The 15,298-nt window shown below is 37.4% G+C and overlaps 1 long non-coding RNA gene across 1 annotated transcript; it reads left to right on the plus strand.

The window, feature by feature from the left end:
* Positions 1 to 4,364: 4,364 nt before the first annotated feature.
* On the plus strand, positions 4,365 to 11,000 carry LOC115604248. Its single transcript, XR_003990189.1, has 4 exons — positions 4,365 to 4,538; positions 5,420 to 5,522; positions 9,179 to 9,244; positions 10,878 to 11,000. It is a non-coding gene; the product is annotated as an uncharacterized LOC115604248 (long non-coding RNA).
* Positions 11,001 to 15,298: the final 4,298 nt, after the last annotated feature.

The raw sequence follows: 15,298 nt of genomic DNA on the forward strand, positions 1-15,298 counted from the left end.
CCTGGCCAAACTTGATGCATCCATGCATGTTTTTTTCAGAGGCAATGCATGGGTAATTATTAACTGTATGGACACATAACCATGCTTTCTATGGTACACCGTCTGTAAAATGCAATGCTGAAAAAAAGGATGAATGAAGCTGACATGTAATAGAAACACGGAGAGCACTCTTCCTGGGGAATTGCCAAGGCTGTCTGGGAAGGATGGGGGGGATAGAATATCCGCTTTGCTTCTTGCTTTGTGCTAAAGACGCTCACAGTCTTCAGCAAAATCAGTTCATACATTCTGAGAAAAACAAAAAGGGAAAAAAATGTTCAGTGTTCTTTTTAGTGCTCTTTTTTTCTTTTCTCTTTTATTTTTTAAACTTTCATCCCCAATCTACAGAGATAAGTTAAGCTCTCTGAAATGATTCAGATGCAGATAGCCGTCTCTAGGTCCTACAACATGTGAATGCCTCTGAAGAGCTTTATTTAAAACTGCTTGCAGAAAAAAGGGTGATTTTTACTATGTGTGTGGTTTTCATTATTATCTTATACTTAGATGGCATTGACTGAACAGGACAGGTTCTTTGTTAAGAAAGAGTGAAGTCCACAACATCTTTATCTTGTAAGATTTATACACGTTTAATTATACAAATTCATTAATCTAATCAGATGTCTACCTTTTCTTCTTAAGACAGCTTATATGTATATTCTGTTTAAAATCTTCAAAGTCAGATATAAGCCTTTATTTTTTTCCCTTCTTAACCTTGTGATCAGTCCTTGTATACAAGGGAAGAGGGTTTTCTTGCACGGATTATTTGAACTTACATTCCATGCATGATATACATTATTCAAATAATGTAAAAGCCTACCTGAACTGAACCAACATCCTTGAGATAGAAGTGATGAAATGCAGCTGCTTATAGTGGGTTCTATGTAAAAATAAGAGAGTAGACAATAGGCCTGAATACTATACAAAGAATACTGCATCACATTTTTAAAACACTGATGTCAGAACCTCTGAAACATATGCAAGCTCAAGCAAAGAAGGTCTGGAGCATTCCTACAGGTTTTATTGTACTTTAGATTCGTTTCTGGGAGAATTATATCTATCCATTGGTGGTCCAATCTTCCTTCCATTGAAATCAATGTAAACGTTCCCATTGACATCGATGAAAATGCTCCCATTGACTTTGTTAAGTGCAGAATCTTACTTACTGTTCGTTTGTGATTTCAGATAGGCTCATTACAATGGAAAGTTCACACAGTGACACACAGTTACTTCTTGATACGTGAGAGGGATCAGCTTAGCTCTGTATTTGCTGGACTTGTTCAACAGCTTTTCAGATCTCTTTCCATAGACAAACTTCAGTGTATACCAGTTTACTAGAGTACTGGGAGGAAATAATTTGTTTATACGAGAGTGGCTTCCAGGACAGACTTTTTTATGTAGACAGCATGATCAGAAACTGTTCCTTCTCAGGACCCGAGTCATAGCTATCTTCTACTTCAATACATGAGGATGTTACTTCACCTCAGGATCTGAGTTGTGAGAGCTGATCCAATAACCACAGGAGGCCTGAGATTAGGCCTCTTGTTTTGGGTGAGAAAGAGCCATTGTGCATGTGAATGTGAGGCCTGTGAACTTGCATGTGAACATTTAATACATGGATTAAGCTGATTGGAGTGCACTAAGTTTGCACACAGTTTTGCTGACAAGCAGGAACACTGGAATGGAAGAGGCAAGATAACCTGTTTATTGTTCATGGCAGCCATTTATAAATGTGACACAAGGACAAGTGCCAAAAACTGTAAGAACAAGGTATGTGCTGTTGCTCTGCTTGCCCACATCCTTGAGGACCAACTCGGACAGTGGTGATCTCATGAGTATTCAATACACCTTTCAAGAGGGGTTCAGTCTCATAAAAGATCAGACACAGACTTTAGTGGTGCTCTCCTAAAAATACTTTTCCCTTCATCAGCTTGCCTTTTTATCTGTTTGGCAAACATATCTTTTTATCACCCACATTTTAAAATGAATTAATATTAATCTCATTATTTTTCACCAGTACTCCAATTTATTGTATGTAGTTCTTTTAACACACTTTTTGTCAGTGTGTTAATAGTAGCAAGAAAGCTCTGGAAAAATGTTTGCTAGTCATCTGCATTGGAAAAGCTGAGATAAAATTGTTTAATATAGTCTGATAACTCCTACAAAAACCTGCTATTTTTCTCCGTTACAGTTCTTTTTTATGAACTGTTTGCTGCTGTGGTTAATGGGTATCACTAAGAAGTCATCTGCATTATAACTATTTTAGTCCTAGAGGTTAAAAAGATTAAGCATTGTGAAAATGCTATGGAATGATACTTGCACTCAATTTTCCTTAGTCAGGCTTCTAATGATGAAATTTGGAAAGAGTATGACCTTGCGATGGTTTATCTTTAGTATTAGTTCTGAATCTCAAATTTCTGGCCTTAAAAAATATTGAGATATCCATTATTACACCAGCTTCAGCCTCTGGAACTGTGGATGCCTCTGAAAATGAGGAAAGCTGAAAGAAAGCTTCAAGGGAAGTTGATGCAGAGGACTTCCCGGTATTTGTTTCCAGCACAGGACTTAGCCAGAGAAACTGGATTTGCTTAATTTCTTATACTCTGTTCCCTAGGTATACTTTACTGAGAAAGATAGACTACTTGCAAAGGCCTTGCTTTGACCCCAGGTGGCCTTTTCATACTCATAAAAACTAACAAGTCTGCCAACATTTGAAATTCAGAAACCGATAATTTTGGCAGATTTGTTTGATTCTATTTCCCCTTGATGCCTGGGGAAAATCCCTTGCCCTGAGCCCATGAGACACAGGACCTTTCTTTTTCTCAGTACTCAGAGGAGTACACAGGAGGGTCTCTGCAGCTTTTCTGGTCTACTGCAATGCCAGGGTGTGAATTAGCATACCTAGTAATCCTGACAAATCTTAGGGCTTGAGCCAAGCCAACACAAGAAGGGCATCAGTCAAATTTAAAGTATCTACATTTGAGATAACTACCCCAAGCTCTCTACTAGGGACAAGGATAGTCACTTTTAAAACGTGATTCCTGTGGCCTATTTTATGTACCTATAATGGGCAGAGATGGTTGTTCCAAGCCTCTACATTGCTTACTAAATTTGGTCAAAATACAGGCCTGGCATTTCCAGAATATAAAAGTCTATACAAAATGGATGTGCCTTCCTAGCTTCAATGCACTGTTTTCACAGAGCCAGAAGTGGGCTGGGGACCACATTGATTGCATACTGGCAACCCACTGGTTTGAGCAGCAGGACAGGCAGAGCTATGGTGGTAAGCCCTGTAGGTGAGTGAGCTGTTCTTTGTGTTACCAGAGTCTACTCTTCAGTAAGGAGAAAAACAGAAAAAGCAAAAGAATTGTAGGCAACTTCTAAAAGCAATAGTCTTCTGGGAAAAAAGGAAAATCAGGTAAGTGGTTTTAAGCCAAGTCAAGTTTGGGGATGCATGCAGAGAAGCCACTGGACTTGGGAACAAACTGCAGGTCTAATGGGACAGTGCACCACTTCAGCATACATTACCGTAGCCAGATAAAGACTGAAAAAATAAAACGGTTAACAACAGGGAAAAGTTACATTCCTGAGGGTAGAAACAGTAGAAGGAAAATGTGACAAATACTGTTGAGCCAATCTTTTTTTGGTGAAGATAGCAGTTGCCACACACACGTACTGCACGCATTTGGCAACAGATAAGCCAGATTCATCTAGCAGCTGCCAAATATCACTCTAACTGGAGCTACAAAAAGTACTGAGAGATTAGCTTCAGGCATTGCTGCATATGTGAGGTAGATTGTGTATGAAAACCCAGAGGGGCAATTATTTACCTTTCTTTCACAGCATTTTCCCCTTTTTGAGATCCACATTACTTTGTTTTCAACTGCAGAAAAAAATGAAGCATCTTCCATGAGGCATGCTTTTTGCTCTGTATGCTGTCACATTCCCATGTGTGAAGACATATTATCTATTTAGTAGTCCCAACTGTAACACCTGCTGCCACCCAGACAGTATCAAGGGGACTAACAACACTAAATTGCTCTCTCTTCATTGCTGTGGTTGTTAGGTATATTCATACATCTAATTATTGAGTTATAAACACAATGAATTTATCTGAAGAAAGATATTTTGTTCCGTGCAAATATTAGTAATTTAACTATATTGCCTGTAGGAGTGTGTAGTATTAGTCTCTACCCTGAGACACTGACAAGTAAAAACATATCTTCATTTGTCTCCTGTAAATATTTTTTAAGTTTTACCTACAAAGAGATGATTTGGTATCAGTGCCTATCGTGTGCGAGGGCTTTTTTTTTTTTTCGTTTCAGTTTTTAAAAAGCATAGTAAGAAAGCACTTGAAAGGACCAAAGAAGAGATGCCTGTTGCAACAGGTAGATGTGACACAGGTGGAACACTCTAACTGCAGCAATACTCAGCAATACTAAGGCAAAAGCAATAGGATGCACCAAGATACTTAAACCCAACTGATTTCCCAGCAAATGACACAGGTACGTACTTAAGCTAAGCCTAAATTTAGTAATAGGACAGCCCTATCTGGTAAGGAGTGGAAAGGTGTGGCTGCAAACCATCTTTGTGGATTTATAATTCTGGGACTGAAAACCATCATATGGCTGAGCTAAAAGTACTCTGAGCCACTATAACACCAGGAGCCCAGATAGATAGACTTACACCCTACCTGTCAGTGCTGAGGTTTGCACATCTAGAAACATATATGGTCATCCAAGAATTGCTTGGACTGGTTTAATCACCTAGTGAAATATCCAGGTGTCAAAGACTGTCAAACCATAGGTACGTAGCTGGGATCTCAGTCAGGTGATGACCCCTGTTACCAAGTCATAAGGCTGCAGTAAGAGCCTGTGAAGCCAATAGCAAGGGTAAATTAGCAGTCTCAGATCCTATTCTAGTTAAAAGCGGCCAGTTCTAGCCTGATTAAATATGCAATGTCACAACAGCCAGTGCGATGACACAGAATGTAAATCAGGGTAAAAAAAAAAATCTGTAAAAGGCCAAGCCTTTTTCTATCCTTACTTCTGCTTTCTGATTCTTATATACTGCTTATTGTAATGCTTAACATGTGAAAAACCCTACTGTTATTATAACCTTAATTTTTTAAATAATACATACAATAGCAATGACATTGCTAGCAATAATATTTATTAAATTTTAGATGATGGCAGTCTTATTCAGCTATCGTCAGCACTATGTCCCACAAATTCAAATCTCCTGATTGCCTTGAGGACATTTTTTTACCTTTATCCTTACAATTGTGTGCTGCATTTCTACAGTGCTTATGCTTGATTTCTCACGCTTTTTAAGTGGAGTTTCCTCTGTACTTTGCATTCTTATTTATTCCGTCTCTTCTTTCTAGCACAGTAGTGGTCAGATCAGAGAACAATGAAGATTTGGCTTGAACATGATGTTAGCTCAGAAAAAGATCATTAATGGAAGATGCTGGGGAGAGTTACAGACAAGTAAGCAAAGTTTTCCACAAAATATAATGTATCGGCATCCAGGAAATTTGTTCAGGATATTTTGAAATTCATTTTAATTTTGTTTAACTTCTTTTAATGTCACCCCAGATGAGATCCTTGTGATCCACACATCCTCCTTTCTTCCACTCTTCTTATTCATCATCATGACAATAACAATTTCTCTTTCGTAGTGGTTTAGATGAAAAACAGCTTGATTCACGTTTGTGTGGGTGAAGGGAAAGACAAGTCAGAGATGAGCTTTTCACTGGGCCATGAGTTCTGAGGTAGATCTGCAGTTTCTGCTACATTTTGTCACCAGGATGTGAAACCTGAAGTTTTGATGTAGCTTCTGTGAAGACTGTGTCTTCTACTTCATATTTCCTCCTTCTCTGCAGCAGAGATACCATGACAGGTCATAACTGTGTAGAGGGAGGTGGTCTCATAGGAAGAGAGGCAGAGATCCCGTATCACACAGAGAGGTTTAAATATCAAGATGCAGACCCTGAAGTGGATAAATGTGGCAATTTGCTTCGCTAAACAGACATTCTGTCGTATTTTCCCCCATGTGGAGCTTTTTCAAGCCATATGGCTTAATTTCTAGGTCTGAGTTGCAGTAATGCATCCTGGAGGTCACTAATGCAGGGATAACTGTATGGTATGATTACTGTGCAGATTGCCACATAGCTATGACTCAAAGGGAAAGCAGGAAGCAACATGGCTATTTGGACGTATAGTGGTATCAAGGAATCAAAAAGGATGTGAAAGCTTCAGATGGTTTTCCCCAGATGTTTATGTACCAGCTTCAAGGAACAGTTTATTTAGAAATACATTGTTGTGTTAAACTCTTTTACCTGCTATTATTACAAGAAGCACCTACAGCTATCATCATGGAATATGGAAAAATAGAAGTATTTGTCCACCTTTTTTTAATTTTATTTTTTCTACATTTTTCAAAATTTTGTGTTCACTTTTTTTTTTGCTTTTCTCCTCTAGCAGGTACATGTTCTTATTTTAATTGTGTAGACCTTAGATACCAACCAGTATGAGAAAAAAAAATAAATATTTGTTTTCCAGTTGGAAAATGTGATTCCTCGAAGCTTAAACATCACTGAGAACTTTCAGTCAGTTATAGTATTAAAGCTATATTTAAAATACCTTTAAGGCCACCACAATGATTTGACTGCATTCCAAATTTGACAACATCGTTTCATAATGTGCTTTCAAGAAGTTAAGCTTGGTAAGATTTGTAAAACCTATTCTTCTGAAGATTTACAACAGGGGGGCACCAAATGCCTGAGGAAGACAATAATCTTCCACATGACCTAATATCCTGTAGCCATTTATTTTTGGGGGTGCCAAGAAGAGGGAAATTTATTAATTGATTGTAAGAATGCAGTGAGGATGTGTATAGCTTGCAGAGTCCCATTCAGTGCACCTGGGAGTCTCGATCAGGATGTTTTGACTCATTACTCTGGGCTTTCATCAGCTGATGGAACTGATGCTTTTTTTCTTCAGCTGATTAAGATTCAAGATAATGAGTCAAAACATGACGGAAGTAATTCCCTTCAGGACTGGAGACAGGATGCACACAGAAGAAATAATGAGAAGTGTAGTTTACCAAATTCACCTAACTGGTGAAAAAAAAAAGAGTTTTACATGCGTCTATGAAAAAAAGAAACAGCCTCAAACCAGAGGACAGAGAAGACTGTCATATTTCTAGCAGAATAGAAGAGGGGACAAGACAGGTAAAGGAGCAATAGCAAAACACAGATGAGGAAGGAATTATTGCATGTAGACCAACAAAGAACCTAGGGAAACATAAATTCCAAGTATTTCGGACTTATTACTTAAAACAACAAATATTCTTCAGAATGCTTTTGATCTTTCTTTTTTTCCCCTGCCTTAAAACCATAGAAGTTTTTTGCAACTTCTTTGACTTCCTTTGAATGTTTACCATGCTGCTGAGCGTTGACTTTAACAAAGGAGATCTTTCCACTCAGCTTGAAAACCTTTGCTGTTGATATATACAAATGTCACTATATGTTTTCTTTTGGGAAACATTTGGAATGTTTCCTTCCTACATTATTTAATGTGCAATGTGAATGGGTTTTCTTTTTTTTTGGTTGTTTGGGTTTTTGACAGGGCTTTTTTTTTTTTTTTTTGAGCCGAAAAGTGGGAGTAAAGGGAGATAGGAAGGGACAAGCAGGACTTGTACTGGGGTTATAGTCTGACCAGAAGTTCAGTGCTCAGTTACAGTTAATGGGGTGAAAAGCTGTGATAAGGCATGTGATCTGAATAGTTAATGTACGATTCCTACAGCTAGCCAAATCCAGGGCTTCCTAAATGTGGTTTATTATTCCAGAAGTTGAAAAAGGAGTAGTCTCACAATACGAGCCAAGCTTTTTTAACCTATCCACAGAAATGTCAGTATTATTTTAGCAAGTGATTCATAATATCTGTAATACAAAATCTTGTATTTTGTATATTGCATTTTATATAGTAACTGGCAAATTATAGTATAGCATAAACTGAAAGTTAATGATTTGTACTGCGTATCATGGCTGTGATCCCAGCATCTTCAAACCACAAGGGCTGGAAGTATGTAGCAATTTTAAATGCAAGCCTCTGTTACCAGAAAAGAGGCTGAACTCTTACATGTATGATTAAGGATCACTTCTCCCTGCAGTATGCAGCTGATCTTCATGTTTCTAAAATAATCTTCTTGCTGGAACACTTTGTTACAATTGCATACAAGGTTTTGGAAAAAGGCAAAGTGCTGCAGAGCTGAAAACGCTTATTTTTTGCTTCTCTCCACACAGATATATCTATCCTGTAACAATTTCTAAACTGTCAGCTTCTCCAGACGCTATCAGTAGGTATATTAGAGAGCAGGAACTACTACTATTGTGCAATTTACAATGTGCAATTGAGGCAGAGCAATTGTCATACAATCTATAAAGACTCATAAACCTCTTCAAAGAGGTCTTAATTGCTGCATGATTTACTACATGGAGAATACCTTCTCTTTTGTGTTTGGAAGTATTTTTCTGCAAGAGAAACCTTTTTAGCCAGGCTTTTATAGGCCAGTCTTTACACTGGTAGCATGCATTTACTAGCTGTATAATTGGTGGCACAGTTCTTCTATCATAAACATTGTTATCAGTTAATTAAACTTGAAATGCAGCTTTGTTCCACAACATGTTTTGTCAGATTGTTTTCCTTATTTATTTATCATCATAAAATTTTATTTTATGACTGGCAGCTTCTCAGCCCTCCAATAATAATATAAATCAAAACAAGATTTTAGTCTTCATGCAATTTCCTTTTGGTCTCAAAATATGAAACCAGATGTTTTGGGCATGCTAAAGATGCTTTTCATCTTTTTTTAGATTCCTTCAATGCAGTCAAAGTAAATGCATTTTTAAAACAAACTTATGAAAGTTAAATTTCCTTTGTTCGCCTGGGTGTAGTCTGGTTTGCATTGATGCAGCAGCAATGAGAGACCTTCCAGATAACACGCAGAATGCCATTGAAGAATTACACATGTGTGTCTCAAACCTCAGACAGCAACAGGGATTGTATTAATAGCAGATCAGTAGATTTATATTATAATTTAAAACATTATGAACTCTTTTTTTTTTTTTTTTTGTCTGAAGGACTTAACAAGCATCTAAAGAAAGACTGGACTACAGGACAACTGTGTATCCTGCAGTCTGTGTACAGTAAGTGGCTAACCTACAAAATTTGTTCACATATCTAGCAGCCTTTTTCTGAGTTAAAACAGATTTTTATTTTTTTTTATGATGCCCTAACGAATTGTCATCAGTATTTCCTTTAAGCAGTGAATCCTTTCTTCAGCAGACATGAGATTTGAGCCTAAGGCTGTTACTAAAGGACCTAAACATTCCCAGGTGGGCCCCTCTTCAATAATAACAGCAGCCTTGAAGGGATTTACTGATACTGTAAAGAATAAGAAGCAATAAACAGGAACTGGAGCAAAGTGGGACAGTTGTTATGAACATTTGCATGCCAGTCTTCAGAATCCTGTCCTATCAAAATAATTGTGGTTTCTAACCCCTGAAAGCAAATGGAAAGGCTTTGGCATGCTTGTGCACAGTGGTGTGTTCTGGGGCTTTTTTGTCCGCTTCACAAGCAGGGACTGCAGACCGGCTTATCTGCATCAGTCTCCACCTCTGAACTCAGCGTAAGAACTTAGCAGACATTTGCCATTAACCCTGCCCTGGTCTCAGGCGTTAGAGAAATCCTAAGTTTTCTAGTGAGGCTAAACACTGTCAGCCACACAAAACTGTAAGTGAATCTGAGTGCTGCACAAATCACAGAAGAGATGCACATTTGCCCGTTTGTGGCATCTGTTAAATCTCTGAGCCTTGTTTATTCAGGAAAAATAAGTTGAGGAAGAGATATGTTACTGAAAAAGAAAAAAAGAAGCCTGCAAATTTAAATTAAATGTTATCACTCCAGCTGGTCACTTTATTTATTTGTTCAGATTTTCTAGTTTCATTTTTGGTGAACTCACTTGAACTTTTGTTCTCATTTCTCCTGCTTTTTGAAATCAAATGAGTACCTGTAAAAAGACATATATATGAAATTTACTGCACAAATATGGTGCTCTTACTATTCTGAAAGTACATTTGACTCCTTACTTTAATGTTTTTCCTCTTTGTATTTTTTAACGGTAAAAGATAATTAGGTCTAGCGTAAAAAAGGTTGAGAATCATAGAATGATTTGGAAATAATAAATAAATAGGACCCATCCAGAGGAGCAACTGCCGATGTGCAAGTGTTAGGGGTAGAGAAAATTCAGTCAGGAGGGAATCCAGGGATGTCTGGGCTGTCTGTGAAGAATATTTTTCTTTGATTTGTCTAATCAAAATGGGGGAAGGAGAGGAGTAATAATCATAATTTTAGATCCTCAAGATGGGAGATGAAAGGTCCAGTGACCAAAGTAAAAGCTCAGAAAGGCAACTGGTTCAGAGTGGGTTAATTAACCAGAATAAAATAAGAAGTGGAAGAGAAGGTAAATGTGGACAGACAAATCTGGCAGTTTTCTAAGAGCTTTGATTTTCAGTGCTTTTATACAAAGGATGACATTTAAATAAAACAGTGTTTAGCAACTCTCACTTCTGTTGTTCAGAACTACGCAACCCTCCTCCCTTGTCAGAGTCGTATGGCCACTGTGTTATTTGCTTAGAAAAGTGTGAGGAAGAAATAGGGAAGAGGCATAACTGAAGGACTTTAAGTAAAACATCTTTATGAACGCAAGCTTGGATGATTTCATAATGTGAGTACTGTACAGGCAGTAGGTACTTTCTGGTTTGTGGCTTTTCTTTGCAGTGAAGAAATACATCCATAGAAATGGCTGGAAACAAAAAACACATGACTACCTAATACTGCATGAAGCTTCAGAAATTTTTCCATGGACCGCAGGCCAGGACCTGGTCATCTATCACCCTTAGAACAGCTGGAAATACTTTCTTGTTTAGTTTTTATTTCCCTCTAAAAAGTAACTGCGTTAAATTTCATCTATGTGATTGTAAATGATGAGTAGGCTGCTTCACTGGCCATTAAATATTAAAACTTTTATCTTTCCTCTCACGATTTTTTTGTTGCGCTGTACAAGTACCACTATTGAACCAAAGGAGCCACTAGCATGCATATTGCAGATATGAGAAGTTCTTCCTTTCCCATGCTAAAATGGGAAGATATGTGGATATACAAGATATGTTCTAAGCACTCTCATAATGGCCCTTTTCAGGCTAATAGTGGTGTATGAAATAAGAAGCAAGGAGTGTTGTTTACATCTTTTTAAATGGGTTTGCTTACATCTTTTTGCATATATCATGAAGCTGTACGGCTTTACTTGTAGGAATGGTCACTATCTGCTTCATTTTTCAAGATGGTGTTTCCCAGTCCTTGCCTCATCTCCCTGAACTCACTGCAACACCCTATGCAACACTGTGCTTTCTTTAGGCCAGTGAATAATCACATCATAATTTAACCCAATATTTTAATCTGCTGATATGTATAATCAAGTATAACCTTGGTCGTTAGTGTAAAGAAATTCCTATAGCAAAGATGTGTATGGGTTAGAGCCATTGAATGGCTGCAAAACCTCAGAAAGAGTTTGCTTAGTTTATGAAATGTTCCATTAAACTCTTGCTAAATACACACTGCTGAGTTTTGACATTAACCACCTTCATTCGTCATAATAAACACATAAATTTTCCACTTGGAGTATCAAATCTGATTTTTTAATAAGAAACAACTATGTTTATCACAGTTTTCTGAATGCATTGCCCAGATATCAGACTAGATTCGTAATGTTTTGATATTGTCCAGAATATGTATGTTTTCTTTCTCTAGTAATCTTTTTTTCCGTTTTGCAAAAGTCAAATAAGACTTAACAAATACCTCCTGCCATGTGGTGGTAGGTCAGATACCTGTGTTATATAAATCTTTACGCTAAGAGTTTATGACATTTTAAGCTAAGAGCTTCATTCAACTTGATGGCTTTGGCAGCAGCCAATTATGACATTAAACAGTTCACAGAACTTAACCTAAGACCTAAAATTATATAATTTTTGTAATGACTGATTCGCACCTCTCTCAGTTCAATTAGAGCAATTCAGTTCAAAAGTCTTACCCTTCTTAATTACTTCCTTTTAATTTGAAGCTCCAATGTCTCTCTTCATTCCTCTACTGTAAGTACTTATTAAAAATTATCAATTTAAAAAAAAAAATCCTCCAGGCTTACAGGACCTATATGGTTGTCCATATACATGTTATTGGAACAAAAAGAATAGAAAACTGTTGCTCTTACTAGAGAGGCCAAAGACTGAAAAGCTTTTTTTTTTTTTTTTGACGGTGTTATGTTATTTAAAAGTGTGATGAGAGAGTTATTGCAATTGTGCTTTCTCAGTATAAGAACTGTGAGATTTCAGCAGATAAAAGATGGAGTTTGATGCTGCATACCTCAAAAGTAAAAACTTGAATGCTGGATGGTGTTTAGGCTTTTTCTGAGCATACAATATCTTCCCTATTTTCCTGTGTCCTTCTGCAGACTTGGTGGTTCTAAAAGGCTGTGCTGGACAAGCAGTTGAGCTGAAAAGAGCAGTTTCACAAGTCACTAAGAGTAGATCATCATGTCTGAAGTGGCCTTGATAAAAGTGAATGGAACAGGGAGTTCTGGGTGGGAAAGTAAATAAATGAAGGAAAAATTTCTGAAACCACAGAAACAGTAAAACAGAAGCTGAAAGATTTGTTTGAGATTGGGACGTAAGGAGTGTTGGAAAGACCAAACTCCAGAAGAAATGGGACCAGAGCAAGATGTACAGTCTCATGAAACTTGGAGCAGGAGAACCAGATGAAGAGAGAAAAAGGGTATGCCTCAAATTGGAAGATGCAGCAGCCAGGAAATCATTTTGTGTACCACTATATATTTACCTAGCCCTCTCTTCTGAAGCTTAAATTCACACACACACCCTTTTCTGAACAGTTCCCATTCAGATTCTGCCAAAACATATAGAGTTATTTCCAGTAATTGGATTTTAAAACCAGCTTTACCCTAAACAATTTATATGGCAATGTATAGCTTTGTTATAAAATAAGCCGTATGGAAAAGAAGACATAGAGTTAGCATGTTAACAGTGTAGAGTTGTAATGCTTTGTCTTCTAAAGTAACAACTTTATAGCACTTGCTTTTCACATGTGCTTCAATACGATTTGAAACCTGTTTTGAACATCTGCAGTGCACAGTTTGGCAGATCTTGTGTAAAATCTGTTGCATCTTGTTTAAAATAATGCAGTATCTCAAGTACCTGGGAGAAATACTGAGGAAAGAGAAAACCCCCCCTTGTTAGATATTTACCACTTGAGTCCTGAACATCTGCAATTAGCTAAGAATGGTGATGTCAGTGGACACTTCCCAAGGTTAGCTGCCTCAATATTTGTACAGATCTAATCTGAAGTCCTTTCCTTGAGAAGAGGAACACATCCAAACTCAACAAATTGTCATTGACAAATGACCACAGTAGTATAAGGATAAAAGAAGGACAATACAGAAAGAGAACATGAACATTAACAGAATAAATGTGACCTATTTAGTGTGTTTAACCTTCTGTGATTTCTCAGACTTGGATTATTTATTAGCATGTAAAACTCAGGATTTTTTTGTATCATTCTCACAATTTAGACACCAAACAGCTCCAAACAGCTGCAATTTAACTGTGGGTGAGGTTTTTGGTTGTTTGTATGTTAGGTTTTTTAGTTTAGTTTTTTTCCCCTGAAAGGTTGAGAAAGATTCTCTGTGCACACTAAAATGCAGCATTAGGATCAGGTGCTTTCCAGGTAGCATTTAACACCCTGTGCTAAAAACCTCAATTAAGTGAGTCTCTTTCTATCTTGGTTACATCAGTTTTGCCAACTGTACACTTTACTGTGGAAGGGGCAATGCCAAACCGCCCCAGCCTCACGTTCCCTAGTGCATTGCACGGAATATGAGGGGAAAAAAAGATTGTTTTTTGTCACCACCTGATGGTGAGAGGCTCAGCATGGGTGCAAGAGGTACCTTTCTGGAAGCTATTGGACAAGCAGTAGAGGTGATTTCTGGAGGGCTCACCTGGACACGGCGCCTGCTTAGCTGAAAGGAAGGGGCTGCAAACCAGCCATGGTTGTGATGTGTTATACAAGAAGGGGCAATGCAGGGGCAAAGCAGCGATGGAGCTGGTCCCTACAAACACAAACCTGGTAGCCTAAATAATGAGATTCAGGTTTGGAATCATTGTAGCCAGAGCTCTTTATTCCAGTGGAAAACTAGGTGAAAAAAACAGGTTCATTTAAATTAGCTAATATAACCACACTGCTCCTCGTCTGAGCCCAGCCTGTGTGAACCACTGTGTTTAGCTGTCAGCAGGTGAAAATTAGACCCCTGTTTTTTGATGCCAGTTCATTGGTCAACCAGACTTATGCAGACCAGGATAAATGAGAAATATGGGTGGTGTATGGGGCATGGATGAGTTTCAGATCTCATAGCACTAGAGTTCAAGCTTGTTCTAGTTACCAAGTCTATTAAGGAGCATACAGAGAAGGGTTTTTTTGTTTGAAGCAAGCTCATGCCTGTTTCTGTAATTCACAGAATAGTTTAAAATATTAATAATGAAACAGTTTTGATATTTTAGCAAGCATTTAATATAGCAAATTTTTAACTTGTTAGTGTTTCAGTGCCTACCGTATTTTTAATGTGATTTTAAAATTTGAATGTATTTGACCTGTTAAGGCAACTCCTGTTTGAATCTGTTTCCTAGAATGAAATTGAGCAAAACAAAAGTAACAGAGAAGAAACAAAAAAATTATGAAAAAGCTAAAAAGAAAAATGAAGCAATTTGTTACCTTCATTGTTTATTTGTGGAAAACATTTTCGCCAAACTCTTTAGAGAGTATACTGAACACTAGTCATCAAAATGCGTATATATATGTTATTAAATGTGTGTATGTGTATAAAACAAAAGATTCTTCTAAATCAATCACGTTTGATCAAAATTTCAATCATTTGCTCAACAATATTTTCCTATACCACCTATGAAAGGCTTCTGTCTCAGAATGTCACGCTGTATTTCTTCTTCTATAAGTAAAGTGATTTTTGTCACTGTGCATAACTGTTCAGGATATAAAGCTCCAAATTTTTAAATGTCAGAAGGGGTGATGATTGCATTAAGGACTGCCCACTAACTCTATTGACAGAGCACCAAGTCTATAAA

Source organism: Strigops habroptila, chromosome 2 (assembly GCF_004027225.2).
Source record: "Strigops habroptila isolate Jane chromosome 2, bStrHab1.2.pri, whole genome shotgun sequence".
Taxonomy (NCBI): Eukaryota; Metazoa; Chordata; class Aves; order Psittaciformes; family Psittacidae; genus Strigops; species Strigops habroptila.